This window comes from Fringilla coelebs (assembly GCF_963513975.1).
Source record: "Fringilla coelebs genome assembly, chromosome: 13".
NCBI classification, from domain to species: Eukaryota; Metazoa; Chordata; class Aves; order Passeriformes; family Fringillidae; genus Fringilla; species Fringilla coelebs.
Window position 1 is genome coordinate 18,258,296 of NC_140039.1, and position 10,034 is coordinate 18,268,329.

Sequence of the window (10,034 nt, forward strand, 5' to 3'; positions counted from 1 at the left end):
TATATATATGTAGCATATACTATATTCATATATAAATACATGCATGTATAATAAATTAGATATACAACTGTATAAAATCACAGTGACTGCTAAAGGGACCTTATATAAAGAAAGTAAGGGAATATGTTTCAAGGGAATGTTTCCTATTTGAAGAAATGGGCTGAGCTCAGAGGCAGCAGAGCAGCCAGGGCTGGACCAGTCAGAGGGGATGACCAAAGGAAACCCTGAGCAATTCCAGCCTCTTTTCAGGTCAGGCTCTTCTAATGATGGCCCCACTCCTCTGTTATCCATTGAGAAGGAAGAAAAGAGGAAAAAAGCTAAAGCACAGAGAAGAGCAAGCCCTGTTCAGAGTCAAGATTGCTCTCACAGTGTCAGGGGGCAGGGCATCCCCAGGGCCACGCACACCCTGTCCTGGGCTGATTTATAAACAGCCACACCATTAGAGCTATTTACTGCATCTGCTTCTTTCACCCTTTCCTTTGCTGCCTCTCAGTTTTGCCACAGGAAAGATCTGGCTGTTGCATTCAAAATAGTAAAGCTTTTATAGAGCCACCCCCCTACTTTATATTATGCTTACTGGATCCTTCTGAAACCTGAATGTTAGAATATCCTAATCTTGCTCTACATTTTAAAGCTGAAAGATAAACGTGTTGTTTAATGAAATCCACAACACTACAGGAATAGTAACCATTGTGTTTCTTCATTTCAAAGAACGGCTGAAATCTAACATCTGGTGTAACTGTACAAACCTGACCTTAGGTCACAGTAAGTATTGTATTGTTGATGATGGATACGCTTTTTTCATTACCATGCTGTCTCCATTCTTTCAGCATCCATGCTGTGAATCCCCAGTTATAGCCAGCACTATTGATAAATACTGATTTTTAAAATACAATTCCTTTTTTTTTTTTTTACACTTTTAAGCATGCATTGTGCGGTATTTTCTTTTTAAATAGCTCTTCTAGTTTGTTGTCAACAATATGCTATTATTTGAGCAAACTTTTCTGCATGATAGCTCTAACACACAAGGATCAAGGATTACGTGTCTGAAGACGCCGCTATGATCCTGAAAGAACAGTGTCACAAGAAGGTGATCCTCTGCCTCTAATGCCTTCCCCTGTACTTTCCTCTTTGGAAAATCGTTTCCTTAAAGCCCTTGCAGGACCAGGTTTTCAGGTTTAAATTGGGAAGCAGATGTGGACACCTGTGAATGTGTCTTTGCACATCATTGTTTCAAGGTTTCAGCCGCGGTGCAGGAAATGAGGCCCTGCACTGTCCTGTGTGATTGATGTCCATTATTCCCAAGACCTGGGGTGATTCACACTAGGTCAGGGACTGAGCAGGAGCAGTGCTGTAACCAGTGCTCCCAGCAAGCCCAGTGAAGTACCGGTCAAGAAAAGATGTTGCCCTCATAGCTGGAAGTTCTGATCAGATCTTAAATACATAAAAGCCACCAGAAGCTCCAATACTGAACTGGGAGAGTGAGGGCAAATTTAATGATGATTTCTATTTGTTTGCTTTGCTGACTGCATCTACCCCCAGAACTTTTCCATTTTTGCAGCTCTCCAAAAGCATCACAGGACTCTTAGAACAATTCTTTAATTTTTCCCCCCTAAAGCTGTGCAAACACAAACCTCTTTTCCAATCCTTTGGGCAGCAGATGCCCAGGCTCATTCAGACTTGACTCTTTTGGATGGAAATCCTGACTGGGATTGAGTACTGTCAGCAAAGGAGAAATGTGTCCTATCCTAATCCTTAGGTTTTAATGCACATGCTGTGGTCTAGCTGGGTGCTAATATTCCTTCATGATGTTACTGCATCATGCAGTGGAGGTAAAACAGAATATCCTTGGCTCATCCTCGTGCTCCCTGAAATCCTTACATTTTCACCAACCCAGCAGTAACCAGCACGGAAGGCACGGCCTCTACAGTTTTAAGAAACATCTATTCACTTCAGTTCTGCCAAAGCTAAATACATTTATAGATTTGTTCGTAATTATTTTTAGAGTAGAATTCTGTTTGTTTGACAATATCTGAAAAATTAAATACCTGGGGCAAAATTGCTGAGTGCAGCTGGTACATTGGAAACATGGGGAAATACTTGCTGTAATTGTGAAGGTTTTATTTAATGGCTCTGAAGGCAGAGTTAACTCATTCAGTGAGGACGGGTTGTTTGATGGGCTGGTGGTGCTGCCCTCTCTGTCACAAGCTGCCAGCCCTGCCCTGTAGCACAGACAGGTCTGTGCTTCCCAGGGACAAGGAGCAGAGTCAACCTTTGGGACCCGTTGGGGTGAGTCCAGCCCAGGCACCACGTTGGTTACAGGGAAAAGGCTGAGACAATTAGAATGGTTCAGCCTGGAAAAGAAAAGACTCTGGGGACACCTGATTTTGGCCTTCAGCTTCTGGAGGGAGCTACAAGAAAGATGGAAAGAGACTATTTACATTGGCCTGGAGTGACAGGACAAGGAGTAATGGCTTCAGACTGATGGACAGTAGGTTTAGATTAGATGTTAGGAAGAAATGCTTTCCTGTGAGGGTGGTGAGGCTCTGGCACAGGTTACCCAGAGAAGCTGTGGCTGCTCTGCCTCTGGAAGTGTTGAAGGCCAAGTTGGACAGGGCTTGGAGCAACCTGGAATAGTGGAAGGTGTCCTGGCAGGAGCCTGGTGCCAGGTTTCTGTGCCACGAGGGTGCAGAAGCTCTGGACCTGCCTAGCTGTGAACTGAAATTCATTGGCAGAACAATTAACAAATATTCTATACTCTTCCCACCCATTTTGCACTTTCCATGACCTCTTCCTTTCATCAGTGCAAGTAAATTGAATTCAGCACATTTAAAGACCCTGTCTGGATCCATAACATTCATAACCATGCTGTAACCATGAATGAAAAGCTGAGGGAGAGTATGGTTTGTATCCAAGGGCTCTTTTGCTTTTTATATGTTTACATATACCAGCCAATGGTCAGCAAATAAGCACCATGGCTGGTAATGAAATGTTCAAACCATCTGTTTTAATCTGCAATTTAATTTCACTATAAAATATTAAAGTTGTTCTGATGGTTGGGTTGGTACGGCTGCTTTATATGAAAAGAATTGAGTATCCCAGAGCAATTACATTGCACCAAGCACATGCTGTGGATATTATATTCTGTATTGTTATTTTGTTCCATTAAAAACATTTAAAAGCCTTCTTAACATGGTATGATGGAGTTTTAGGCCCCTCTTTTTTGTTAGAAACAAGTAGCAAATGGTGAGGACAAGTGTAGGAAGAAGATACTGGTAAAATAATCTTCTTCATGATCCTTCAAGAGGAGCAATGGAGCCAAGAGAGGTCAATGCCTTACAAACAGGCAATGCTGTCATTAACAGGCTTTAACTTTTGGTCAGCATTGAAGTGGACTTGATCCTGGTAGGTCTCTTCCAACTGGATTTCCTCTGTCCTATCCAAAATAAATGTCTGTGGAAATGCTGAACTGATGGAACCAGAAAGTGGTTTTGACATTGCAGCTTTTGGAATCTGTAGCATCTTTGGAAATCTTTGTTACATTTTCCACTGGCACTGCTTTCTGTTGTGGGATTTTAGAGAATATTCCTTGAGGGGCTGGTGATAGTTGTGTTCTGGGCTGTGGCCCCTCAGGTCTTGAAAACATCCAGGTTCAGGGATTCCACAACATAGTTGGACAACTACACCAGTGATTAATGATCCTTACAGAGATTTTATTTTTTCTTCTCTCTCCAGATTGAACCTCTCCCATTCCAACCCCTCTGCCACAGACAGGGACACTTTCCACTGGACCAGGCTGATCCAAGCCCCACCTGACCTGGCTCTGAACACTTCCAGGATGGAGCAGCCACAGCTTCTCTGGGCCAAGTTCTTACCACCCTCACAGGTCAGAATTTCTTCCTAATTATTTCCATTTCTTCAGGGTCAGACAGTGTGGTGCTGGACAACCACCTTTCTTATTTTCCTCTGGCATGAACATTTCTGCTCATGTGTGCCTTGCAATACCCACATTTCCCACATGAGCTCAAAAATTCCCATCACCCTCGAGCAGCATCCCTTGCCATGGTCTCCCCCTTCCTTTTTTCTGGGATCTGTCTGTGCTTCTTTGATGGCTGAGAGGGATAAAGGGCAATCACAATGAGCTTGAGCTGGCACTGTCGGTGTACCCAAAATACAGAGACTTTCTCCATGTGCTGTGACATCAGGGAGTGGTGAGAAGGACAGGCACATTTTCCCTGGGCAGAAACTCTCTGTGTCAGAGGCAGGAGGCATTGCAGCCCTGTGAACCTCACACTTCAGCTACTCCAGAGCCCTGTAGGGAGCTGGGGCTCACTAACCCAGCACTGTGGCATCCTGACACAACTATGGGGCATCTGGAACACAAGCCAGTATTTCTACCTGGTCATCCTCTGTACTACCTGATACATCTGATAACCTGATACATCTGATAACCTGATACATCTGATAACCTGATTGATAAATCTGATAACCTGATAAATCTGATAACCTGATAAATCTGCCTGGCCATGGTTTGCTTGGGGGTCCCCACCCAGGCCAGGGAGAGGCAGGGATTGCACACACCAGCTGTCCCCCACCCCTGGATGCTGCAGCAGTTGTTTTCCATAGCACCCACGGCCACGTGTCACCTGGCATTATTTGGAGTGTGTGCCACTTGCAATGCCTTTTTCCTGAACATAAGCTGGAAATTACTGATTCTTACCTTACACAGCTAGTATAAAAGCACTAATGTCCTAATGAAGAGTCTCACTTAGCTAAATGCTTCATACAGCTGAGTAAAACAAAGAATTTTACTAGAGCTTAACCCAGTCGTTAATAAGCTTTTTAACCCTGACCTTTCAAATCAATGATCTACCACTGGTTTTACCTTTCAAGAAGGAATTCCATTTTCAAGTGATAAAACATATTTTGCACTCCTTACAATCTAATGATTATTCTCAGCGTTACTGGATATATGAGGCCATCAAACCATTAGAAGGTATAAAATGTATTAATGTACAGCATTCACGGCTACATTTGCTTTAGAGTCAATAAAAGGGAAACAATTTATAAAGGGCATTTATGCTCATTACGGAATATCGATAGATTGTTTCTCCCATCATTCCTGAAGTATGAAGGACTCCTCTCCATGATGGATAGGAGAGGATTTGCATAATCTCTTTGCTTGAACTCCTCCAGCCCTGAGCTGGGTGCAGGGGTCTGTGGCCAGGCTTTGGGGTGGAATGTGTGGGAGTACCTACAAATTCTTCCTTTCCAGGGGGCTGAGCATCTCAGTCTGGGAGGTTTTCACAGCAGCCATGTGAAGGTTCTGGAGACAGCTACGGGGCTTTCAGCACCAGGCAGGAATTGTCACGAGGATGTGGGCAAATGGAATCTGTGTTGGAAAAGAAAGGAATTTGTTTGTGAGGAAGGTCAGGGCTGGAGCACACAAATGAAGGCAGAGCTTTGCTGAGCACCTTCATAAGTAGGGAGAGGGACTTTTTGACACATATGGGGGGGAAAAAAGGGATAGGAATTACAGGGAGGGTAGAAGATGCTGTAGGAGCACTGTAGCTGTAGCTAGAGGCAGAAATTTCACAGTCTATCCTAGTGAATAAGAACTGCAGAAATGTAATAACTATGAGGAGTCGAGTGATTAAGGCACTGGCCTGAGTCTCAGCAGACCTGGAATCGGTTCCTGGCTGTTTTCAGATTTCTGTCTGACTTTTGGCAAGCCTCTTCGACTCTCTGCGCCTTGGTTTCCCATCTGTTAAAGAGGAATAATAATATTTCCTTTCTTTCCTGTCTATTCCAGCAGCAATCTCTTCTGGGCAGGCACTGTCTCTTTCATGGTGTGTACAGGACTTTGCCCTTGGATTTTCATTCCTGCCCTAAAGCAGGAAATAGGGATGGGGAGCACCATGACATGGAAGCCCACTTATTAGAAATTTCCTGTTACTAAGGGTCTAAAAGGTGTGCTACAACTTGTTAAATAGAGTTCTTAATATCAGTTCTTCCAGGACAAAAGAAAAAAATTATCAATCAGTAAATTAGAGAAGGAATCACATCTCTATTAAGATTTCTAAGTCTAAATGTATTTTCTGAAGTAGAAATATTCCAGTTTGAAAGAACAGAGAAAACATTAGCCGTGGCACAAAAGCAGAGTGCTGGCCTTCTCCATGTCTGATCTTGCTCCTCCATGTCTGACTCCTCTATATGGACTGACCTTTTTAGCATTTCTCACTGACAAGACATCTTCTTGAGGCACACAGTGGCTTCCTGGCAGGCACGTGCCCCTGCCCATCTGGGAGGGTGAAGTTGTGCCCACTCAGAGGCACCCACACCCTGCAAGGGAGACTGGGTGATATCAGTTGCAGAGCACTGGTTGAAGAGAACAACCAGTAAATATATAAAATTAAATCTCAGCTGCAGAGGCTTTCTGGTAATAAGCAGTCCCAATTAGAAATGCAAATGTCACTGAAAGGGAGCGTGTCTGTTGACAGTAGACTTTGAGGAAAGCTTTGGGTTTAGTGCTAGTAAATTAATCTTTAATTATGAACACACCTCACTTCTGAAAGAGGTGCCCTGCACTCGCTGAACTGACAGCATGTGAAAGTTTCAGGCTGCTGCTTTCTCCTGTCAAATGGAGCATCCCTCCCCAAAAGAGCAGAGGAGAACCTTGCTGGCTGCTTGTGGACTTAGTGCTCTGTGAGCTGGGGCTGGCCAGTGTCATTGACCCTCCAGACGACCAGGAGTCACCAGCCCATCAAAAACATTGGTCTTAAAACATTCTGTCTCCCATGCCGTTGATAAATATAAATATCTAGATGAAGAATTGGGAAAGTTTGGGAGAGAAAAACAGTCCTTGCTCCTGCAGTTCTCTCCCCTGGCAGGGTTGCCTGCCCTCCATGCAGAGCACACTTTGCTGGCAGAGGAGGGACCACACCATGCTACAGCAAACCCTTCTCCAGAGCAGCCATGAGAATGTTCAGCACCTCCACTCCTGGGCTGGCTGGATTATTAAAACAACATTTCCACTTCCAAGTAAGTAAATAAATCTCACTGGCAAGTTTGTTTTGTGTCAGCCAACATCTTATCTCCCTGAAAACTGGGCTGGTGTCCTGCAAAGCTGAAAACTGAACAGTCTAAAAGCTGAGTGCAACAGCCAAGAGATACACCAGATCCATCTTCTGAGGTAGCAGATACAGTGAAGTAAGCAAATACATTCTAGAAATCCTATTATTAAAGTTACAAAAATAAATCTGTTTCTTTAAGTTTGAAGTTATGAAACTTTGCCGTCATTTTCCCAGCAAGCTTTTGTTCTTTCAGCCTACAGCTAAAAAGCTTCACCCCGAAAGCTTCGTTGCCCAAAAGAGGCTGTGCTGCAAACCCACCTCAAAAGGCCCAGAACACCTGGTTCAGGCACAACAGGAAGATCAGAACATACCTTATCATAAATATGCATATGCGACGCAGGAGCCCGCCACCTTCTTGGAGTGATGCCATAATTGACGGAACAAAGTACAACAAAACTTCACATCACTGGTGGATCAGAAGAACAGAGGTAACTGAAAGGCTAGAAAATTACAGGTTTACTGACATTCTGCTCAACCTTACCCATTCTTTATTGAAAAGAGATAATAACTATCTATAGGAGAGCTGTCTTAAGACTCCATTCATTCCCTTTCGCTAGCCCAGCTGAGAGGTGGTATAATATAAAGCACACCAGCATCTGGCATGTCATTTAATTACACCTTCAGCTTGCTGGGAAAATGTTGGAAGTGTCAAGGTAAGCAAACTATAAAAATATATTTTGCTTGCTACAGGAGAGCTGCTGAAATGGCAAGCAGAGGCCGGCTCCAGATATTACCCTGGGTCTGTGAGAGGAAGGTGATGCAGAGGAGTCTAATTCATGAACAATTATCACCCTCTGATAAGACACCATCTGCTCCCAGCTGCCTGGCTCCAATCCCCAACAGACACTTGGGAATTCCTCTCCAAATAAACCACTGGTGTAACAGGAAAACAGAACTGTCAGCTCCAGTGAAGTTGTGCCTCCTTGCATCAGCCCCGAGTGTGTCTCACTCTTTCAACCAAGGAGCAAAAAACTGTGAAAGGCAGTAAAATGCCAGCAACCACCACTAAAAGAGCCAGGTAGGTCTTTGTTGTGCTCTGCTCAACACTGAGAGGCTGTTAGAGATCACTTACAGTAAGGATGCAGGTGGACTAATATACCTGTACTAGTGGGCACTTTTTAACTGTGACTTTTGCCCTGAATTGATTCAAGGGCTCTTTTAAAGAGCACAAGCTAATCAGCAAATCAGTCAGGTGGTGTTTCCCTGCAGAAGGCCAGTGCTATGCTCCAGTAGCCAAGGAGAAGCCCACAGCCCTGTGAAACAGCCAGCAGTGGAGGACCTCCAGGTTCTTGCCATGTCTGTGTTTCTACTCCACCATGTTTGTAAGAGAAAAAAAAATTTAAATTTCTAATTTCAGACAGCAGAGCTGAGATTGTGTTGTGGTTGGAGCATGACAGGAAGTTCCATCCACCCCATGGTACCAAAAGCACTTGGCTGCATTTGGCTGAAGCTCTGTGAGCACCACTCCTTTAGCACCATCCTTCACTCCTCACCACGGCTGCTCTCGAGCCACTGCACATTGAAAGGTCAGTTCTCATTGTCACTCCTGTGAAATAAGATCGGCCTCTCCATCAACACTTCCTCTAGGCCTTGATGCTGAGCACACCAGGGACAGGAGCGTTGAGGAGGGGTCTCAGCATCCTACCCCAGTCTGCACAGATAACCTCACTGCTTGTGAAACCAAAGATGACCCCTGAGCCTTTGACCCCGGGAGCTGGCCTTGTTACAAGTAATTGAAGTGAATGAAATAAATCACAGGGTTTTTTTCTTTGTTTATTGGGCGGGGTGGGAGGAAAGGAGAAGAAAGTTCAGCACAGAAATTAGTCACCTTGTTTTGTTCTTACTAATGGAAATTTCTCAGAAACCAAAATAAAGGGTGTCATATAAAAACCCAAAGAGCACAAAATTAGCTTGAACCCACATCCTAACTTTTAAACCCAGAGCATGAGTGCAGGTGTCTGCAGCTGACCATGGTATTTTTTTCAGCTCATCTGAGGTATGAGTCACTTCCATCAAAAGAGGAGGATGCCTTGATCTGTGTGCGAGCGAGCTTTGGAACAGCAGCTGTTGGAGCAAATACAAACATCCATGCCAAGGATTGTAAAGATGGAGTTTATCTAATATGTAAAAAAACACCTGCTGCAAATGAAAAATTACACCCACAACCACCTGAATAAGATAAGCAAATGATGGGGGAAATGAAGAGACAGATTTATTACTAATGTAAGTCGGAACTTTTGAACCAAACATCTCTTTTGCAATGGAACAGTAGGATGCACAAGGAAATAGCACTCCTTGCCCCAGACCTGCTCAGCAGCATTTATTTTGCCTAAGTGATTTTCTTTTCTTTCCTAAGTCTGGTAGAGATGAAAACACTAACCCAAAGAAGATAATTAAAAGCTAAATGAAACCACATACAGCTGTGCTACTACATGGCTAATGAACATGCAAATATATACATATGACAAGGACATAATGCGGGCTGGCTGCCTTGAGTGGTTAGTGCAGATTTCCAAGAGCTGGAAATGCTATTGATTATAACTGAGCTAAACTTCCTGACTCCAGACTTCAAAGATCAGCCTCAATATAATCATCAGGCAGCATATGGGAGCGTGGCTGAAAGGAGCTGATGAATAATGGCTTGGGGGCCTGAATGTTTGCACGTAGGGTGGGAGATGTCCTGGAGATGTCCTCTGGGCTGGGGAGTGCAAGCTCCTTGGCAGCCAGGACCAGCACCACAGAATCCTCCTCAGCATCTTGGCACACTCGGTCCTGCTGACAATTAGGGTTTTGGAATTATGGGTTTTAGCTGGGATGTTTATTTTTCCTTTCCCACTTCACTTGGCAAGAGGCTGATGTGTGGTGGAGACATTTTTGGGAGAACCAGGGGGGGAGGTAACA